The sequence below is a fragment of the Hoplias malabaricus genome, chromosome 15 (assembly GCF_029633855.1).
Source record: "Hoplias malabaricus isolate fHopMal1 chromosome 15, fHopMal1.hap1, whole genome shotgun sequence".
NCBI classification, from domain to species: Eukaryota; Metazoa; Chordata; class Actinopteri; order Characiformes; family Erythrinidae; genus Hoplias; species Hoplias malabaricus.
This window is the reverse complement of record NC_089814.1, coordinates 37,609,554-37,630,891: the sequence shown is the minus strand read 5'-3', so window position 1 is coordinate 37,630,891 and position 21,338 is coordinate 37,609,554. Positions and strand designations below refer to the sequence as shown.

At 47.5% G+C, this 21,338-nt stretch overlaps 1 protein-coding gene and 1 long non-coding RNA gene across 2 annotated transcripts in view; one reads left to right on the top strand and one right to left on the bottom strand.

Annotated features, from left to right (window-relative positions):
* si:dkeyp-23e4.3 (rho GTPase-activating protein 7) overlaps window positions 1–21,338 on the top strand; it is a 70,588-nt gene that overhangs the window by 21,283 nt on the left and 27,967 nt on the right. The window lies entirely within an intron of this gene.
* Window positions 1–21,338, bottom strand: part of LOC136668763 (uncharacterized) — a 242,456-nt gene that overhangs the window by 201,336 nt on the left and 19,782 nt on the right. Inside the window, exon 4 of the long non-coding RNA XR_010795525.1 lies at window positions 7,532–7,712. This is a non-coding gene — a long non-coding RNA (uncharacterized lncRNA). The remainder of the gene's footprint in view (window positions 1–7,531; window positions 7,713–21,338) is intronic.

Sequence of the window (21,338 nt, the reverse complement as noted above, 5' to 3'; positions counted from 1 at the left end):
TGTACCTCATTAGTTACTAAACTGCAGCATTAAATGAAAAGGTGGTCACTACGCTAACGAAAGCTTTTCATGATTTTAATTGGAGAGAGTGCATTCACAAAATGTTTGTATTGCAGCACCATGTGTAACTGTGGCTCATGTACCAGGCTTGAAACAGACTAAGCCCTACTTAACGTGTCTTATCCGAGTATTTAAGTAAATGTGTCATATGTACGGCATTATCTTTTTCCTACCGTATTCATGTTCTGCATATTTTAGCGTTCTGCCTGCTCCTCGTACACCGGACTCAATTCATCGGCTCCGTTCCATCCCCTTCATGAGGTTAAATGGCTATTAGAGAGTACACACTTAAAAGCTGTAGCTCTACAAGGGATGTTGGTAAAGGAAATGGTTCTGTATAGAGCCCTGAACACTTGAAGAACCCTTTTGCACCATGAAGGGGTTCTTCAGATTGATGGAGAGAAGAACCCTTTCAGAGAAGGGTTCTGTACGGCACTAAAAATGGTTCCTCTACTGCTGCGATGTCAAGCTTGTAACAGCACAGGAACCCTTTTTGGTGCCGTATAGAACCCTTTTCTAAAAGGTGCTGTACAGGAACATCAATAGCACGTTCTCCACCAATCTGAAGAACACCTTCATGCTGAATACAAGTTTTCTTTACAAAAGAACCACTGTAGAACCATTATTTTTGAGTGTGTATGAGAAACAGTAATATGTAAGAAAAGGGATTTAGAAACATTGTTCTATTTCTGCATACAGGAGGATTTCAGGGTCTCTCTGGAGACTCTGTCTTTGCCGTGTATTCTCTCTGTGTCTGTATGGGTTTCCGCTGGGTGCTCAGGTTTCCTCCCATGTTGACATGGACTGGTTGTGCAACAGTGTCTGTAGTGCTGTGCTCATGAAGGCTACATGGCACAAGCATAACCTGTCAAGACACTAAAGAGATGGGCGAGATGCCACCATGAGTGAGGTTAGTAGTATCTTAATAAATGTGACATAGGCTTAAATCTTATAAATGGCACAGTGAATGTCACCACCTAAAGACTCACAGAAATTTCTCTTGGAAATGTATGTCATATTATAATTATTATGTTCTTGAATATACACTGAGATAAAGTCGGTTAACCTCATGACACAAACTAGCATCTCCTGTCACACACAACATCAACATGACATCACAGAAAAATGCAAGCGCACGCAATCCATTGGAGTAAAATGATATAAACGTTAATATATGTTTATATCAGTGGTCATGAAGAGCTTATACAGGTGTCATGTAAAGTTATATATATATCATTATTATTATTATTTAATAATCATCTCAATTGAACAGGCTCCACAAAGTATGCCTTAAAATGTAGGCGTGGCTAACTTCACCTCAAACAAATTACTCATAAATGGAGAGACCATGTTGCTAAGGGTAAGCACACGCCAACCCCGTGATGACATACGGCTTCAGTAATTGTTGTACTGTCTAAATGACTCACTCCTGGAATCAGTAGACATCCTGATTGCAGTTCTTCAGCTCCCTGGAGTAGCGCTAGCACAAACATGCATTATGCACAGACTGTTCAACACTGTTTGAGAACGCCTCCATGTATGTTCGTGAGGCGCGACTTTAATTCAAAGTCATAATTAAGTTGTCATTTGCTTGAGATGTTTCTCGTTGGAAATTAAAGGAGCACTGCTGGGATTTTCAATACCCATGACACATCAGGGCCTTTCTATTTGTATCTATATTTAACAGCAGCACAACTGTCGTGATTCTGATACGAGGACAAACTAAACACCAATTATGATGTAAAACCGAATGAATAGGCACACGTTGTTATTAAACATTATCGGTTATTTTCTTCACACTGAGGTCTGAGCCGTTCGCACCAGTTTCAGGAAGTGTTCTGCCCTTTTTTTTTGTACAAAACATGCACAGTGCCTAAGAGCCCAAAATGTGCTTAATGTCTTCATGAATGCATCTAAGGATGAAGTACATGTGGCTAATTACATATTTCACTAAAATCACTTAAGTTTAATCAAAAGCTATTGCATTTTTTAAACTAATATTATACGTACAGCAGCTAGAGAGAAGCATGTTTATCAGAATAACACAGTGGACATGTGACAAAACATGGTTCAAAACACTGAGCATAATTAATAGTAAGGCTGGACGATACGATATAATTCCAATGTATTAAATTCAATGAAAAACTTCCACGGCACAGTGCCAGAGCAGGAAGTGTCTCTGTCACAGCTCCAGGGTCCTGGAGGTTGTGGGTTCGAGTCCCGCTCCGGGTGACTGTCTGCGAGGAGTGTGGTGTGTTCTCTCTGTGTCTGCGTGGGTTTCCTCCGGGTGACTGTCTGTGAGGAGTGTGGTGTGTTCTCCCCGTGTCTGCGTGGGTTTCCTCCGGGTGACTGTCTGTGAGGAGTGTGGTGTGTTCTCCCCGTGTCTGCGTGGGTTTCCTCCGGGTGACTGTCTGTGAGGAGTGTGGTGTGTTCTCCCTGTGTCTGCGTGGGTTTCCTCCGGGTGACTGTCTGTGAGGAGTGTGGTGTGTTCTCCCTGTGTCTGTGTGGGTTTCCTCCGGGTGACTGTCTGTGAGGAGTGTGGTGTGTTCTCCCTGTGTCTGCGTGGGTTTCCTCCGGGTGACTGTCTGTGAGGAGTGTGGTGTTTAAAAGTCATACTGTTATTGAAACATTTTATATGGTGATATATATTAATATTGAATTATTGTCCAGCTCTAATTTACATGCGCACTGAGAGTTTTAGTTTCACAAACTTTTCCTTAGCCAGAGTAAGTTAAAGAAACATTTATTAACACTGCCATATCTTCACCAAAGTAATCACATAATCAGTTTTGTCTTAAGTTGAAGCTCAAGCCTATTTCACTGTGCATTTGAAACACACAAGAAAGTCAGGGGTTGGACATACACATGTTTTACACGATAAGCTGCTGTTGTGGTACATTAAACAACAAGATCACATGTGCTGTGATCACATGAGCATTTTTTTGCTTGGTGTCTAAGCTCATATCTGTATGTTTGACAGATTAACTGCAGTTTAAAGGTGGGGCTTGTTGTATGTGGTGCCCAATGGGGTTATGGTCTGGGGTTTCACACTACCATTCTGACCAGAAGGTGAATTATTGGGATGATAGGATGACTCAGATTTACCAAGAAGCAGGCCTCTTTGTCTTTGTGGAGTGAAAACATATTAGGTACAAAAATCAGCACTAGGCTCAAAACAGCTTTTACAATAGCTACCATTACAGGTTTTCACAAAGTAGAGGTACTTCACAGTGTAGCTGCTTGCAGAAGAATGGCCACTCTGGTCCGAGAACACAGTCTGTGCTACTTGACTGCTAACACTTATTCAGTCTCATATTCTGGACTGGTTCACTTTTTTCAAACGTAATTTAATTCCTTTATCTCTCTGTTTTTTTTATGGCCTTGCCATTTTTATCAAAGTATCACTGCCACACTCCAGATTTAGAAAAACCTACAGAGAAATATCAATTAACAGTCTTAGAATTGATAATAATTGATGATAAGATCCTTGATAATGGATCAAGTAATGCATCAAGAACAGACATTTTTAAAATAAACAACATGCTCAAGCACACAAAAACCAAATTATATACACACAGATCAGGCCTAATGAGCACCTTCTGTTTCTACACTCACTGTCCATTCTCTCAGCTCCACTGAACATTGCTCTGCATACTTTGTGTGCCTCCTTTCACCCTTTATAGTCAGGACCCCCACAGAGCAGGTGTGATGTGGTGGTGGATCATTCTCAGCGCTGCAGTGACACTGACGTGGTGGTGGTGTGTTAGTGTGTGTTGTGCTGGTGTAGAGTGGATCAGACACAGCAGTGCTGGTGGAGTTTTTAAACCCCTCAGTGTCTGGACCGAGAACAGTCCACCGACCAAAAACATCCAGCCGACAGCGTCCTGTGTCACTGATGAAGGACTAGAGGACGAGCGACACACACTGTGCAGCGACAGATGAGCTACCGTCTCTGACTCTACATCTACAAGGTGGACCAACGAGGGAGGAGTGTCTCACAGAGTGGACAGAGAGTGGACACAGGGTTTAAAAACTCCAGCAGCACTGCTGTGTCTGATCCACTCTACACCAGCACAACACACACTAACACACCACCACCACGTCAGTGTCACTGCAGCGCTGAGAATGATCCACCACCACATCACACCTGCTCTGTGGGGGTCCTGAGCGCTGATGGACAGGGCTGGTGAAAGGGGGCAAAAGTATGCAGAGCAACAGATACACTACAGTCTGTAACTGCAGAACCAGAAAAGTGCTCCTGTGTGGTCAGTGGAGGTGAGAGAATGGACAGTGAGAGGTCATGGTTGCAAATGGTGGCACTTGTCAGCAGCATCTAGTGAAAGCCCATATTTACAAACTGCTTTTAGTCAATGCACAATTATATTTCTAATAGTTTTACTGCTGTGAAGAACCAAATAGCAACCTCCCCCACTCTAAGATGATGATGTCTACTCACAATACGCTCAAATGAGACTATCCACTTACACAGAACCATGGCTAGAGTCAAGCAAATTTTAGGGCACAGTGTTTGGTGACTGCATCACAGTCTGGAAGAGCAGAATGAGCTAAATAAGGCATACAGCAATCTTGAGACCACCGGCTGTGCAGTCCAGGCATGAACGCATCATTCCCACAGCTCCAGTCGTCTAGAACAATGTCCATTTTCCTCCCAATCACAAGCAAACCAGTGTTTCAGGGTTAAAGCTCAGTCCAATTCTGGACTGGGATTGAGAAATGGCTTTATAGAGTGCTTTCAGCAGCATCATAACACATGAATATGATCGTTGTGTCAAAGTGCAAGGCAGCAATGACTAATGTTTACACCGACTTAATTCAAAAAAGCTTAGACTGTTGTTTTATTTATTTATTTATTTAACCAGAGAGCATTATTCCACTCCAATCAACAGATTCATAAAAGATCTCTTGTTGTGCTGATGCATTAAACCCTTACACAGACATGCACCAGGCAAACGAAGAGTCAGACTCCAGTAATTACTCAAGCGTCTAAATGTGCTGCTGTTGAAAACATTTTTGTTGTAGTTTTGCAACTTTTTTTTCAACGTCCTGTAGCAGGAGTAGCACAAACATGCATTATTCACTGAATGCAGCGAAGTACATTAATTCACATTTGAAATTAAACTGTCATTACCTTGAAATGTTTCTAAGTGTAAACTGAATGAGCGCTGGCAGCACTTTCAAATCCCCACATGACACATCGGTGCCTTCTGCTGGTTCTACCTTTGCTGTAGAATTAACCTAGTGTTGGTTCTATGTGGAGAAGAATGAATCAATGGATCCATCAGTAACGCTGAGTGGACAGGCAGTTTGATTTGCTCTGTACATGGAAAAAAACTCCCACTAGACTCCATTTCAGAATCCATTTTACACACATACCTCATTCTAACTCTGACGCTCTTCTTGTTCATGAAAAGGCAATTTAGGCGGCTAAAGCATAAACATTAAACCAGCTCCTGTTACCTAAACATAATTTGTATTTCAGTGAATTTAGTGGTGCATATTTTATTGAAGGGCGACACGGTGGAGCAGCAGGTTAGTGTCGCAGTCACACAGCTCCAGGGTCCTGGAGGTTGTGGGATCGATTCCCGCTCCGGGTGACTGTCTGTGAGGAGTGTGGTGTGTTCTCTCTGTGTCTGCGTGGGTTTCCTCCAGGTGACTGTCTGTGAGGAGTGTGGTGTGTTCTCCCTGTGTCTGTGTGGGCTTCCTCCGGGTGACTGTCTGTGAGGAGTGTGGTGTGTTCTCTCTGTGTCTGTGTGGGTTTCCTCCGGGTGACTGTCTGTGAGGAGTGTGGTGTGTTCTCTCTGTGTCTGTTTGGGTTTTCTCCGGGTGACTGTCTGTGAGGAGTGTGGTGTGTTCTCTCTGTGTCTGTTTGGGTTTTCTCCGGGTGACTGTCTGTGAGGAGTGTGGTGTGTTCTCTCTGTGTCTGCGTGGGTTTTCTCCGGGTGACTGTCTGTGAGGAGTGTGGTGTGTTCCCCCTGTGTCTGCGTGGGTTTCCTCCGGGTGACTGTCTGTGAGGAGTGTGGTGTGTTCTCCCTGTGTCTGCGTGGGTTTCCTCCAGGTGACTGTCTGTGAGGAGTGTGGTGTGTTCTCCCTGTGTCTGTGTGGGCTTCCTCCGGGTGACTGTCTGTGAGGAGTGTGGTGTGTTCTCTCTGTGTCTGTGTGGGCTTCCTCCGGGTGACTGTCTGTGAGGAGTGTGGTGTGTTCTCTCTGTGTCTGCGTGGGTTTCCTCCGGGTGACTGTCTGTGAGGAGTGTGGTGTGTTCTCTCTGTGTCTGCGTGGGTTTCCTCTGGGTGACTGTCTGTGAGGAGTGTGGTGTGTTCTCTCTGTGTCTGCGTGGGTTTCCTCCGGGTGACTGTCTGTGAGGAGTGTGGTGTGTTCTCCCTGTGTCTGCGTGGGTTTCCTCTGGGTGACTGTCTGTGAGGAGTGTGGTGTGTTCTCTCTGTGTCTGCGTGGGTTTCCTCCGGGTGACTGTCTGTGAGGAGTGTGGTGTGTTCTCTCTGTGTCTGCGTGGGTTTCCTCCGGGTGACTGTCTGTGAGGAGTGTGGTGTGTTCTCCCTGTGTCTGCGTGGGTTTCCTCCGGGTGCTCCGGTTTCCTCCCATGCGTCAAAAACACACGTTGGTATTTGGATTGGTGACTCAAAAGTGTCTGTAGGTGTGAACTGGATAAGGGTTACAGATAATGGATGGATAGATGGATATTTTATTGAAAATCAAACAAAAAATCAGAGCAATTTGTTGAGCCACAGTGACAGAAAAACATCAAGCACTGAGAAGAAAAACAATGCTTTTGGGGTTTTATACTTTAATGCTTTTAAAGGAAAGATTTGGTGGTTTTGCTCCTGGGCTCCCCCTAGTTTCAGAGTGTAATTCACTTTTACAGCACTATCCCATAACCAAGGGGGAGGGGGAAGGATGAGAGGGGGTTTCCTACCCTCTGCCAAAAGTTACTCTGGGTAACTCTCTCTGGGTTCTCTCAGTGCTGCATCACAATGATTATGAAGCTGTAATTTTAATGTAGAAATAATTGCCTAGTTTTCCTTTAAGTGTAGCTATGTTTTTAGGAAATTGAGGTTACTTTCGAAAGTACAGTTAGGGTCATAATTTCACCTGACTATAATACGTTTCGTAGATGAAGTTTGCTTATCATTTTAAATTGTTTTCTTAATATTAATAGTGTAGTAAATATTTAAATATTCCTGTTAACCATTTTTTTGCTCATCTATCAGAAGTTAGGTGGAAGGGCCAAACCTTTAAGATGTAAAACTACAGCTGAATACTCAACTACACGTCAGCTAGGCTGTTTCTGTAGCTGGTGTGCTCTTATTTTTCACCTCTACCAAAGTAGTCTTTCACTGCAACATGCTATGTAGCAGCCTTGATCTCTTACAGCTGAAGAGTAGGGCTCTTTCTGAAGCACACAGGGGCCATTTTCCCCCCCAACAGATCCACATACCTTTAATCCTGGTGTGCTCTCCCAGAATCCATAATCTGCACCTCGTCTCCCACACAGCGCTGCTTCCACTGCAGCTGAATAAGTCATTCTGCAGCAGGTTATCTGAATGCAGCCCAGAGACGCATGTGCATCTCCTCACTGAGGACCAGAGTCTGCCCTTGGACGTTAGCCATGAACGTTCCTGAAAGAAAAATGTAAAAAAAGAGAGTCGAGATTTAATGTATCTGGAAGATGTGTATATTAAAACATTGGCAGCTTAAATACGGTTCTCCATTAACATTTCAAAACAGGATTATGAATGACCAATAACTTCTAGGAGTAATACCCACCCCCGCCCCCCTCTCGAATATCACTCATCTCTGCTATCAGAGGTTTATGGAACTCATAAGAGTCCTGGGTGTTATTTTTTCGCTCTCGTCCTGTCAGATGCACTTTTAGGAAGGGTCTGACGGTAAAGATGCAGTAAGGGAGAAAGAGAGAGAGAGAGAGATTATGATTTAAATGAGCTCGGTTATGTCTCATGTGGAGAAGCAAATCTTCTGAAGGTCAGGCGTGAGGGTAGGTGCAGAGAAGAATGCATAACAAAGTGCCAAGCCTTGGCTGGAATGTCTCAGTGAGCTGGTGCCTTTTTCCGTTTCTACAGCCGTGGAGCCGATCGCCCGGACTGCTTCCGTACACCGCTGTTCAGAAATTTGAAGTCACTAGCTTTTCTTCTTTTTTATGTGTGTATTAATAACTCGTAACAACGGGAAAAGTCGAACATAACACAAGACAATTTCGATGGCTGCAGACACATACCTCAGACCATCAGACGCTCCCCATTTGCTGGAGACGTCTACGTTTATGGGAAGGCTTTACACGTAACGTTGGAACATTGCTGTGTAGAGTTCATGGCATTCAGCCCCGGGAACATAACACAGTGTTACAGGTCGGGGACTGATGTTGGGTGGTTAGGTCTAACGCCGTTGGATGGCGCTCCATCAGTCCAGAGAACAGTTCTGCTGCTCCACAGCCAAATCCACGGGGGCTTTCTACTCCTATAATCTACATTTGACGAGTCATGGTGACCTTTCGCTCATGAACTCAGCTGCTCACTTCATTTAATGCTTTTTATAAGCAGCAATTTAACTGCAATCAAGTTGGTTTTAAATTATTGATAAACACAGGGTTTTAACTTTTGGTTTCTCCAAACTTCCCTTCTGAACTGTAGTGTATTCATCCTTCACCTCGCCTTTTCTGTCGCCTCTGTCAGGTCATCCATCTCTCATTCATCATCCCCCCCCATACACACACACACACAAATCCCATTCACCCTCTGTCTCTCTCACTCTCCTTGGACTAAACAGGAAAGCGCTAGGCCCATGGCCGGAGGGCAGGACTTAGTTAATTAGGCACGGATTTCCTCTGGAGGCGCACAGCTATAAAAGGCAAAATCACCGGACAAGATCAGAGGGTCCGAGCGCCTTCATTGCTTCCTGCGTGTCATTGAGCGATCTTCCCTCACAAATCATTGTCTGACCATTCGTGTGAATGATAGACTCATGCCCTACTTGTTAAACCAAACACATGGGACCTGCCGGCATCATCCGTATCCCTAATTTGGGTACTGAGCCTTTTTACGGCCAAACCAATGTCATCGTCCAATTAGGTTCGTGCAAGTATTTAAGGAAGTGCTGTGGTTTCGAGGGAGGGCTACGTCTGTAAACATTCCCCAGGTGTGAATCATTGCAAAGTTTGGTTTTTATTTATTCTTTCCCCCCACTTAGAGAATTTGTCCTCTAAAAACTTCAAAGACAACGTCCCAGACCCTAAGTGACTCACATGGCAGATGTTTGTCCCACATCCAAGTAAGGAGTGGGGGGACGGAGCTGCCAATTACTTACGCCCAGGGTGGGGCGCACTAATGAGCGTTAAGTCACTTGTCTGCACACTTCGACTTCTAGCAGAGGTGTAAAAGAACTACTATGACTCAGATTATTACAGATATGAATACTATTTCATACCGATACTATATAATACCGATATTATAGATAGTGTACTGTTTACAACTGTGGAAACATACTGCTGAAGACATATTAAAGATAGTATGTTGCTAAAATTGCACCACAGAGAGATATGACAGTTATAAACCTGAGTGTGCGCCCCCTGTTTAGGGTGTGCTCCTGCCTTGTTCCTGCTGAAGTTATTACATTTTTAAGTATGTTACAAATGTCCAAACAGTGTTTGAAGTGTATGAAGTTAGTGCGGCACGGTGGAGCAGCAGGTAGTGTCTCTGTCACAGCTCCAGTGTCCCGCTGCGGGTGACTGTCTGTGAGGAGTGTGGTGTGTTCTCCCTGTGTCTGCGTGGGTTTCCTCCGGGTGACTGTCTGTGAGGAGTGTGGTGTGTTCTCCCTGTGTCTACGTGGGTTTCCTCCGGGTGACTGTCTGTGAGGAGTGTGGTGTGTTCTCCCTGTGTCTGCGTGGGTTTCCTCCGGGTGACTGTCTGTGAGGAGTGTGGTGTGTTCTCCCTGTGTCTGCGTGGGTTTCCTCCGGGTGACTGTCTGTGAGGAGTGTGGTGTGTTCTCCCTGTGTCTGCGTGGGTTTCCTCCGGGTGACTGAGGTGTGTGGAGTGTTCTCCCTGTGTCTGCGTGGGTTTCCTCCGGGTGACTGTCTGTGAGGAGTGTGGTGTGTTCTCCCTGTGTCTGCGTGGGTTTCCTCCAGGTGACTGTCTGTGAGGAGTGTGGTGTGTTCTCCCTGTGTCTGCGTGGGTTTCCTCCGGGTGACTGTCTGTGAGGAGTGTGGTGTGTTCTCCGTGTCTGCGTGGGTTTCCTCCGGGTGACTGTCTGTGAGGAGTGTGGTGTGTTCTCCCTGTGTCTGCGTGGGTTTCCTCCGGGTGACTGTCTGTGAGGAGTGTGGTGTGTTCTCCCTGTGTCTGCGTGGGTTTCCTCCGGGTGACTGTCTGTGAGGAGTGTGGTGTGTTCTCCCTGTGTCTGCGTGGGTTTCCTCCGGGTGACTGTCTGTGAGGAGTGTGGTGTGTTCTCCCTGTGTCTGCGTGGGTTTCCTCCAGGTGACTGTCTGTGAGGAGTGTGGTGTGTTCTCTCTGTGTCTACGTGGGTTTCCTCCGGGTGACTGTCTGTGAGGAGTGTGGTGTGTTCTCCCTGTGTCTGCGTGGGTTTCCTCCGGGTGACTGAGGTGTGTGGAGTGTTCTCCCTGTGTCTGCGTGGGTTTCCTCCGGGTGACTGTCTGTGAGGAGTGTGGTGTGTTCTCCCTGTGTCTGCGTGGGTTTCCTCCGGGTGACTGTCTGTGAGGAGTGTGGTGTGTTCTCCCTGTGTCTGCGTGGGTTTCCTCCGGGTGACTGTCTGTGAGGAGTGTGGTGTGTTCTCTCTGTGTCTACGTGGGTTTCCTCCGGGTGACTGTCTGTGAGGAGTGTGGTGTGTTCTCCCTGTGTCTGCGTGGGTTTCCTCCGGGTGACTGTCTGTGAGGAGTGTGGTGTGTTCTCTCTGTGTCTGCGTGGGTTTCCTCCGGGTGACTGTCTGTGAGGAGTGTGGTGTGTTCTCTCTGTGTCTACGTGGGTTTCCTCCGGGTGACTGTCTGTGAGGAGTGTGGTGTGTTCTCCCTGTGTCTGCGTGGGTTTCCTCCGGGTGACTGTCTTTGAGAAGTGCGATGTGTTCTCCCTGTGTCTTCGTGGGTTTCCTCCGGGTGACTGAGGTGTGTGGAGTGTTCTCCCTGTGTCTGCGTGGGTTTCCTCCGGGTGACTGTCTGTGAGGAGTGTGGTGTGTTCTCCCTGTGTCTGCGTGGGTTTCCTCCGGGTGACTGTCTGTGAGGAGTGTGGTGTGTTCTCTCTGTGTCTACGTGGGTTTCCTCCGGGTGACTGTCTGTGAGGAGTGTGGTGTGTTCTCTCTGTGTCTGCGTGGGTTTCCTCCGGGTGACTGTCTGTGAGGAGTGTGGTGTGTTCTCCCTGTGTCTGCGTGGGTTTCCTCCGGGTGACTGTCTTTGAGAAGTGCGATGTGTTCTCCCTGTGTCTTCGTGGGTTTCCTCCGGGTGACTGAGGTGTGTGGAGTGTTCTCCCTGTGTCTGCGTGGGTTTCCTCCGGGTGACTGTCTGTGAGGAGTGTGGTGTGTTCTCCCTGTGTCTGCGTGGGTTTCCTCTGGGTGACTGTCTGTGAGGAGTGTGGTGTGTTCTCCCTGTGTCTGCGTGGGTTTCCTCCGGGTGACTGTCTGTGAGGAGTGTGGTGTGTTCTCTCTGTGTCTACGTGGGTTTCCTCCGGGTGACTGTCTGTGAGGAGTGTGGTGTGTTCTCCCTGTGTCTGCGTGGGTTTCCTCCGGGTGACTGTCTGTGAGGAGTGTGGTGTGTTCTCTCTGTGTCTGCGTGGGTTTCCTCCGGGTGACTGTCTGTGAGGAGTGTGGTGTGTTCTCTCTGTGTCTACGTGGGTTTCCTCCGGGTGACTGTCTGTGAGGAGTGTGGTGTGTTCTCCCTGTGTTTGCGTGGGTTTCCTCCGGGTGACTGTCTTTGAGAAGTGCGATGTGTTCTCCCTGTGTCTTCGTGGGTTTCCTCCGGGTGACTGAGGTGTGTGGAGTGTTCTCCCTGTGTCTGTGTGGGTTTCCTCCAGGTGACTGTCTGTGAGGAGTGTTCTCCCTGTGTCTGCGTGGGTTTCCTCCGGGTGACTGTCTTTGAGGAGTGTGATGTGTTCTCCCTGTGTCTTCGTGGGTTTCCTCCGGGTGACTGTCTTTGAGAAGTGCGATGTGTTCTCCCTGTGTCTTCGTGGGTTTCCTCCGGGTGACTGAGGTGTGTGGAGTGTTCTCCCTGTGTCTGCGTGGGTTTCCTCCGGGTGACTGTCTGTGAGGAGTGTGGTGTGTTCTCCCTGTGTCTGCGTGGGTTTCCTCCGGGTGACTGTCTGTGAGGAGTGTGGTGTGTTCTCCCTGTGTCTGCGTGGGTTTCCTCCAGGTGACTGTCTGTGAGGAGTGTGGTGTGTTCTCTCTGTGTCTACGTGGGTTTCCTCCGGGTGACTGTCTGTGAGGAGTGTGGTGTGTTCTCCCTGTGTCTGCGTGGGTTTCCTCCGGGTGACTGAGGTGTGTGGAGTGTTCTCCCTGTGTCTGCGTGGGTTTCCTCCGGGTGACTGTCTGTGAGGAGTGTGGTGTGTTCTCCCTGTGTCTGCGTGGGTTTCCTCCGGGTGACTGTCTGTGAGGAGTGTGGTGTGTTCTCCCTGTGTCTGCGTGGGTTTCCTCCGGGTGACTGTCTGTGAGGAGTGTGGTGTGTTCTCTCTGTGTCTACGTGGGTTTCCTCCGGGTGACTGTCTGTGAGGTGTGTGGTGTGTTCTCCCTGTGTCTGCGTGGGTTTCCTCCGGGTGACTGTCTGTGAGGAGTGTGGTGTGTTCTCTCTGTGTCTGCGTGGGTTTCCTCCGGGTGACTGTCTGTGAGGAGTGTGGTGTGTTCTCTCTGTGTCTACGTGGGTTTCCTCCGGGTGACTGTCTGTGAGGAGTGTGGTGTGTTCTCCCTGTGTCTGCGTGGGTTTCCTCCGGGTGACTGTCTTTGAGAAGTGCGATGTGTTCTCCCTGTGTCTTCGTGGGTTTCCTCCGGGTGACTGAGGTGTGTGGAGTGTTCTCCCTGTGTCTGCGTGGGTTTCCTCCGGGTGACTGTCTGTGAGGAGTGTGGTGTGTTCTCCCTGTGTCTGCGTGGGTTTCCTCCGGGTGACTGTCTGTGAGGAGTGTGGTGTGTTCTCTCTGTGTCTACGTGGGTTTCCTCCGGGTGACTGTCTGTGAGGAGTGTGGTGTGTTCTCTCTGTGTCTGCGTGGGTTTCCTCCGGGTGACTGTCTGTGAGGAGTGTGGTGTGTTCTCCCTGTGTCTGCGTGGGTTTCCTCCGGGTGACTGTCTTTGAGAAGTGCGATGTGTTCTCCCTGTGTCTTCGTGGGTTTCCTCCGGGTGACTGAGGTGTGTGGAGTGTTCTCCCTGTGTCTGCGTGGGTTTCCTCCGGGTGACTGTCTGTGAGGAGTGTGGTGTGTTCTCCCTGTGTCTGCGTGGGTTTCCTCTGGGTGACTGTCTGTGAGGAGTGTGGTGTGTTCTCCCTGTGTCTGCGTGGGTTTCCTCCGGGTGACTGTCTGTGAGGAGTGTGGTGTGTTCTCTCTGTGTCTACGTGGGTTTCCTCCGGGTGACTGTCTGTGAGGAGTGTGGTGTGTTCTCCCTGTGTCTGCGTGGGTTTCCTCCGGGTGACTGTCTGTGAGGAGTGTGGTGTGTTCTCTCTGTGTCTGCGTGGGTTTCCTCCGGGTGACTGTCTGTGAGGAGTGTGGTGTGTTCTCTCTGTGTCTACGTGGGTTTCCTCCGGGTGACTGTCTGTGAGGAGTGTGGTGTGTTCTCCCTGTGTTTGCGTGGGTTTCCTCCGGGTGACTGTCTTTGAGAAGTGCGATGTGTTCTCCCTGTGTCTTCGTGGGTTTCCTCCGGGTGACTGAGGTGTGTGGAGTGTTCTCCCTGTGTCTGTGTGGGTTTCCTCCGGGTGACTGTCTGTGAGGAGTGTTCTCCCTGTGTCTGCGTGGGTTTCCTCCGGGTGACTGTCTTTGAGGAGTGTGATGTGTTCTCCCTGTGTCTTCGTGGGTTTCCTCCGGGTGACTGTCTTTGAGAAGTGCGATGTGTTCTCCCTGTGTCTTCGTGGGTTTCCTCCGGGTGACTGAGGTGTGTGGAGTGTTCTCCCTGTGTCTGCGTGGGTTTCCTCCGAGTGACTGTCTGTGAGGAGTGTGGTGTGTTCTCACTGTGTCTGCGTGGGTTTCCTCCAGATGACTGTCTGTGAGGAGTGTGGTGTGTTCTCCCTGTGTCTGTGTGGGTTTCCTCCGGGTGACTGTCTGTGAGGAGTGTGGTGTGTTCTCCCTGTGTCTGTGTGGGTTTCCTCCGGGTGACTGTCTGTGAGGAGTGTGGTGTGTTCTCCCTGTGTCTGTGTGGGTTTCCTCCGGGTGACTGTCTGTGAGGAGTGTGGTGTGTTCTCCCTGTGTCTGTGTGGGTTTCCTCCGGGTGACTGTCTGTGAGGAGTGTGGTGTGTTCTCTCTGTGTCTGTGTGGGTTTCCTCCGGGTGACTGTCTGTGAGGAGTGTGGTGTGTTCTCCCTGTGTCTGTGTGGGTTTCCTCCGGGTGACTGTCTGTGAGGAGTGTGGTGTGTTCTCACTGTGTCTGTGTGGGTTTCCTCCGGGTGCTCCAAAAACACACATTGGTAGGTAAATTGGAGACTCAAAAGTGTTCCTAGGTGTGAGTGTGTGGGTGAATGTGTGCGTGTGTGTCGCCCTGTGAAAGACTGGCGCCCCCTCCAGGGTGTGTTCATTGATTTTCTGGGTAGACTCCAGATCCACCGCGACCCTGAACTGGATAAGGGTTACAGACAATGAATGAATGAATGAATGAATATATGAAGTTTCTGTAAATAACTAATAATAGAAGGTTATAGCCCAGAAATAAGCATTGCATAAATTCAAATAAAATCTAATTCATTTATATAGTGTCTTTTACAATTGACGTTGTCACAAAGCAGCTTCACATAATTAGTAAATTGTATGTGCCAAGTTGTTTAAATGATCCTGAAATAGATTTGTGTGCTTTCTGTCATGACATAAACTACTATTTATAAACATGGTAATGAATTTAATTACAATTAATTAATTAAATTTTCCCCACATTTTTCAGGCAAAAGGTTCAGAAACGACACACGTTTGAGGCTATGTTGTGATGTTTAAAGAGTGAGGCATGGTATTTATGTAAACATGTCCCAGATATGCCACACAAGCAGGTAATCTAATGCCTTAGTAACACGACTGACGGACTGATTATATGTGCATTATATACACATCTGCACAGGACCATGCTTTCTGCAAAAGCACTATTAAGAGAGTGGAGAGTGTGTGTTCCAGCTCCACCGTTATCCACCAGCAGGTGGAGTGTTTGTCTCTGTGCTGACCTGCATTGCTCTGGTGGTTACGGCATTGCTCAGTCTCCTCATAGAATGCAGAAACTGCAGCTGTAGCACATTGTGAGGACCTAATGCAATCACCTAGACATACAAATAGAGGTGATGATGCATGTACACACCTCTCCTAATACGTGCACTAGACATGACAACATGTGAGGTCAGGTACTGATGCTGGACGATTAGTTCCCTTTCAAAATACACTGAAATACACACTTTCCACTGTACCACAGCCAATGTTTGGCACTGAAGAGTGGTGTAAGGCTCATGTGCAGCTGCTCCAACAGGAAGTGTGGCTGTCACACATCTCCAGGATCTCACGGAGCATACCGTGTGGCAGCTGTGACCTAAGGGTTGGTTCGATTCGCACAAGAGGCAGGAAAACTGGGGGCGGTGGGAGTGAAGGAACAGCACTGTCCTCCTCCTCGATCCACGGCTGAGGGGCCCTTGAGCAAGGCACTGATGGCTGACGGGGATGGCTGCCCCCAGCTCTGGGTGTGTGTTCACAGCCCCTAGTGCACTAGTGTGTGTGTGTGTGTGTTCACTGCCACAGATACATTTCATTGTACACTGTATAATGATAAATAATTATTGCACATTTTATTTTTACTTCAAACTAAATCTTAATTCACCCCAAGAGGATGTCCTTATGACAACAGTGTCAGTGCATTTGGACTACAGTCACTGCAGCATTTGACGGTGCTTAACTGAGTTTCCACACACCCAAGCGTGTCCATTTAGATTACTGTAGAGAGAGAGAGAGAGAGAGAGAACAAGCCTGAGTGTTTATCTAGCTCTGCTGGCTAAAGCCAAAGAAAGATTATGCAAAGCTTCTTCTAAACTGTGTGCATACCTTCCACCCTCTCTCCACACACTGTCTCTCAGCACTCACACTGCCTCACCCCCCCACCCCCCACCCCACAACATCACCACCAATACACCCCTCTCACAGGCCTCCACTGCTCCTCCCTCCACCCTCCATCAGCGCACCTCTCGTCCATTGTACACACTCAGCCTGCCGCAGCCCGAGCGCCGGCATCCACTCAATTGCAGCAATTTTGCCATTGTCGCTCATTTAAAATCAGACACCAGCCTGAATGTGTAATCTAGTTGTCTCAGGGCCATTTGGACACTCAGCAACACCCCACACAAAGTAAAGCCTCCACAAATACGCGGACTGTCTTGAACATGTACGCCTGTGGTGGAGGGCCACTCATATGTACAGATTATATACCAGAGATCTGGAGAGAACTGCAGCTGAATCCCATGGTTGCCGTACACCGTGCTGTTTACTGGATAATCCATTTAACCTGCTTCTATTGGAAAGGTCACAGTGAAGCATCCAAATCATGAGAAGTATTTCCTATTAGCAACAGCCACCAAATCTATGCATTATCATTCTGACCACTACAAATAACACACAATATTCTAGGATAATCCTTCTTTCATGACAAACTTTAAACTAGCTTCATTTTAAAACAGGTTTAACACACAACCTCACGTCAAACGTTTTCTTTAAGAGCGTATTCCATCAAAAGGATCTTTATCTATGGCAATGCTCCAAAGAGCTCTTTTTAATAACTTATTTTTGAACAGCCATATCCAGTTCAGGGCGGCGGTGGGTCCGGAGCCTACCTGAAATCACTGGGTGCAAGGCAGGAACACACCCTTCACAGGGAGACACACACTCTCACACTCGCACCTACGCTTCACACTTGAGTCGCCAATCAACCTACCAACGTGAGTTTTTGGAGCGTGGGAGGAAACGGTAGCACTCCTCACAGACAGTCACCCGGAGGAAACCCACACAGACACAGGGAGAACACACCACACTCCTCACAGACAGTCACCCGGAGGAAACCCACGCAGACACAGGGAGAACACACCACACTCCTCACAGACAGTCACCCGGAGGAAACCCATGCAGACACAGGGAGAACACACCACACTCCTCACAGACAGTCACACGGAGGAAACCCACGCAGACACAGGGAGAACACACCACACTCCTCACAGACAGTCACCCGGAGGAAACCCACACAGACACAGGGAGAACACACCACACTCCTCACAGATAGTCACCCGGAGGAAACCCACGCAGACACAGAGAGAACACACCACACTCCTCACAGACAGTCACCCGGAGGAAACCCACACAGACACAGGGAGAACACACCACACTCCTCACAGACAGTCACCCGGAGGAAACCCACACAGACACAGGGAGAACACACCACACTCCTCACAGAGAGTCACCCGGAGGAAACCCACGCAGACACAGAGAGAACACACCACACTCCTCACAGACAGTCACCCGGAGGAAACCCACGCAGACACAGGGAGAACACACCACATTCCTCACAGACAGTCACCCGGAGGAAACCCACGCAGACACAAGGAGAACACACCACACTCCTCACAGACAGTCACCCGGAGGAAACCAACGCAGACACAGGGAGAACACACCACATTCCTCACAGACAGTCACCCGGAGGAAACCCACGCAGACACAGGGAGAACACACCACATTCCTCACAGACAGTCACCCGGAGGAAACCCACGCAGACACAGAGAGAACACACCACACTCCTCAGTCAGTCACCCGGAGGAAACCCACACAGACACAGAGAGAACACACCACACTCCTCACAGACAGTCACCCGGAGGAAACCCACACAGACATAGAGAGAACACACCACACTCCTCACAGACAGTCATCTGTAGCGGGACTCGAACCCACACCCTCCAGGACCCTGGAGCTGTGACAGAGACACTCCCTGCTGCTCCACAGCGCTGAATGACATGAAGCAACAATTCTCATTTTTATCTTTATGTACTATTTATAATTTTTAGTGACTGTAGTTTGGTGGTTTATAATTTAAGAGCTGTTTCTACTATATTAAGCCTACTTGAGCCCAGGAAGGATCTGTTTTTATGGCTTATGTTTACAATCAGGTGAGTTAGAGCAAGGGAGTAAGATCAAAATAAACAAGGCAAAGGTACTTCATCACCAGGGTTGGGAACCATATAAATAGGTGTTCTTTCATTTACTCATCTCTGGGTAAACAACATGTACGGGTCAAAAGGCAAAGGAGCCTGGCCAACAAAGGACACTATGATTTCCGGCAGTCGATGCCAGGCTAGAAGATTACCAACTCTATTTTTGCTTGAGGAAAAAAAAAACACTGATGGTACAGGGATATCCTGACAGGAATGTTCTATCCCTGTTTAGAAAGCGTGGTGACCTTCATGCTCATGCCTCCTGGCTTTTTCCACGCCATACAGCATCTGAGGGAACACTTGGATAACCGTCTAAAGCCTCGCTTCGCAAACAATGCTCTTTACTCTCCAGTCTTGTCAGCTCTCTTTAGGATCAAGTGAGGATCGGCAAAAACGTCAGTAGAGTAGAGACTGCTCTACCGGCTTTGGGGCAGTCCATTTGTTGATGCAATGAGGAAACTGACTGTCTGCACCGTAAGCCAGCAGACCAATTAGGGTTTAGACCCACCTTAACTGTGTCAGGAGAGGCTGTACGTTTGTAACTATGGGTCTGTCCCAAAACCTAGAGAGCATTTTACCTTGAAGAAGTGTGCGCGCTCCCAAAACGTAGGCTGTCCTGATTCTTGCTACCTACTAAGACGTCTTAATCTGGCCGAATTTTAAGGCAGCATCAAACTCTTCCTCAGCTGCGAAGGCAATCCCATGATGCACCGCAAGCTCAACTCCCGTCTATTTAACTCTTCTTCCAGAGCTATAACATAAAAACCGCTATAAAAACGAGAAGACGTTGACGCGGAGGCGTAAGTAAACACTGGTTGCGTGTGGAGGGCGGGAACAACCATGACGCCGTCGCTCTCTAACACTAAAAATAATGAAATAGACAGGATTTGTGCTTGCAAGGGACTGCCTTCGTTTTCCCAATGGCTGTATCTTTGCTAAATGCATTCTGGGTATTGCAGTAACAAAAACATAGACAGGCTTTAGATGGTTAAATTCAGCCAGGCCAGTAAGGCTCAACACAACGCTGCATTACAGAATAGTAACTAACACGACACATCACACAATAGTGTTATTTTTTTACACTCATAACTACTTACGTAGGAACTAACACACTTCAAAAACACGTCCATAAAGTGTCCAGTGACGTACAGAGCGAACATTTCCTATCATTACACTCCTGTGTATTAGTTTAAGGCCGATATCTAGACAGAGCACTCTTCTTGGACGATGTTGTTTCAGGGTTCCTCCCAACCTTAACGGAGGGAGAAAGAAGCGTCTGTATAATAGCGTAACTCATGATGAAGCACAAGGAGAAAAAGAGTTAACGATATTTTTGGAAAATCCTGCCTGAAAATGAGTTTCTTCTTGTTCATTTCTGCCGGGACAAGGCATAATAGCCCCTCTGACATCAGATTTCATCTTAATGAAAAGAACATCAGCGATATAGACTTGAAATTGGAACGTGTCATGCAAATGTGACTCCACGCCACAAGATTTGTGATCCCCACACAAAAAATTTGGACCACAGCTTCGCAAATTCTCAAGGCCAGAGGCAGCACTTCCTTTGCCACAGATCATCTATAAGCAGTTAGTGCATTAATGCAATCTCTAATCATGTTCACACTTAATTGAATCTCATTTCAGGGGCCTCTGGCTACAGGCCCATGGCAGTCTCGCTCTCTCCTGCTCTGCTACTATTATCTAGTGCCTCGAGTCCTATAGGGCCATTACCCATCGAAGTGGAGTTACAAAAGGCAAGGGCACTGGCCCTCCAAGCGCCCTGGATTAGTTTGATAATGGGAGAGCTCTGCCTAAACTCTAATGCTTTTTTTGCAGTCTTAACTCTAGGGTGACCAGATGTCCTACAATTCCTAGAACAAGACCATTCCAGCTTTGTTTTACATGACCTGGCTTTTCTGTCCAATGCTGGGGTTTGATGTTAGCTAACGTTAGAGCCTGCAAGGCATCCATCAGTACAATGTAAATGATGGTTATCAAACTGAAATAAATAATTTAATTGGAATAATTCGACATCTTGGCCGTCACCGACAGCATGGGCTTTGCACCTGTTTTTACAGGTTTTCAGTTCATTTCCACTGCTGTGTTTCTATTTGTTCTGCTCTCTGGTGTCGACTAGAGGAGGTTGGGTTCACCTCAATGAGTCAAGGTTTTCCTAGGAGGCTTGGACCTGGATCTGTGCTACATAAATATAATTTGATTGCTTGGACTGATGGTTGAACAACTTCAATTATCAGGTCTTCTTTACATGAACAAATGTACTATTTTCATATCAATTTAAACCCGCCTTCAAATAAATGTAACGTCCTATTCCACCTTCTTTAAGACTGGACAGAATGGATTACTCAGGGGATGTTTGAGACTCGTCAGATGAGGTGGAAAACATACTAAGAGCTAAAATTACAAAAAGGTGTCTATGCCAATACCTTAGGTCATTTTGCTCTGTTCTCTGTGTTCTCTCTCTCTCTCTCATTGTCATTCTCATTCTCTCATTGTCTCTCTCTCTGTCTCATTCTCTCTCTCTCTGTCTCATTCTCTCTCTCTCTGTCTCTCATTCTCTCTCTCTGTCTCTCATTCTCTCTCTCATTGTCATTCTCATTCTCTCATTGTCTCTCTCTCTCTCTCTCTCTCTCTCATTCTCTCATTCTTTCGCTCATTCTCTCTCTCTCTCATTCTCTCTCTCTGTCTCATTCTCATTCTCTCATTGTCTCTCTCTCTGTCTCATTCTCTCTCTCTCTCATTCTTTCTCTCATTGTCATTCTCATTCTCTCATTGTCTCTCTCTGTCTCATTCTCTCTCTCTCATTCTCTCATTGTCATTCTCATTCTCTCATTCTTTCGCTCATTCTCTCTCTCTGTCTGTCATTCTCACTC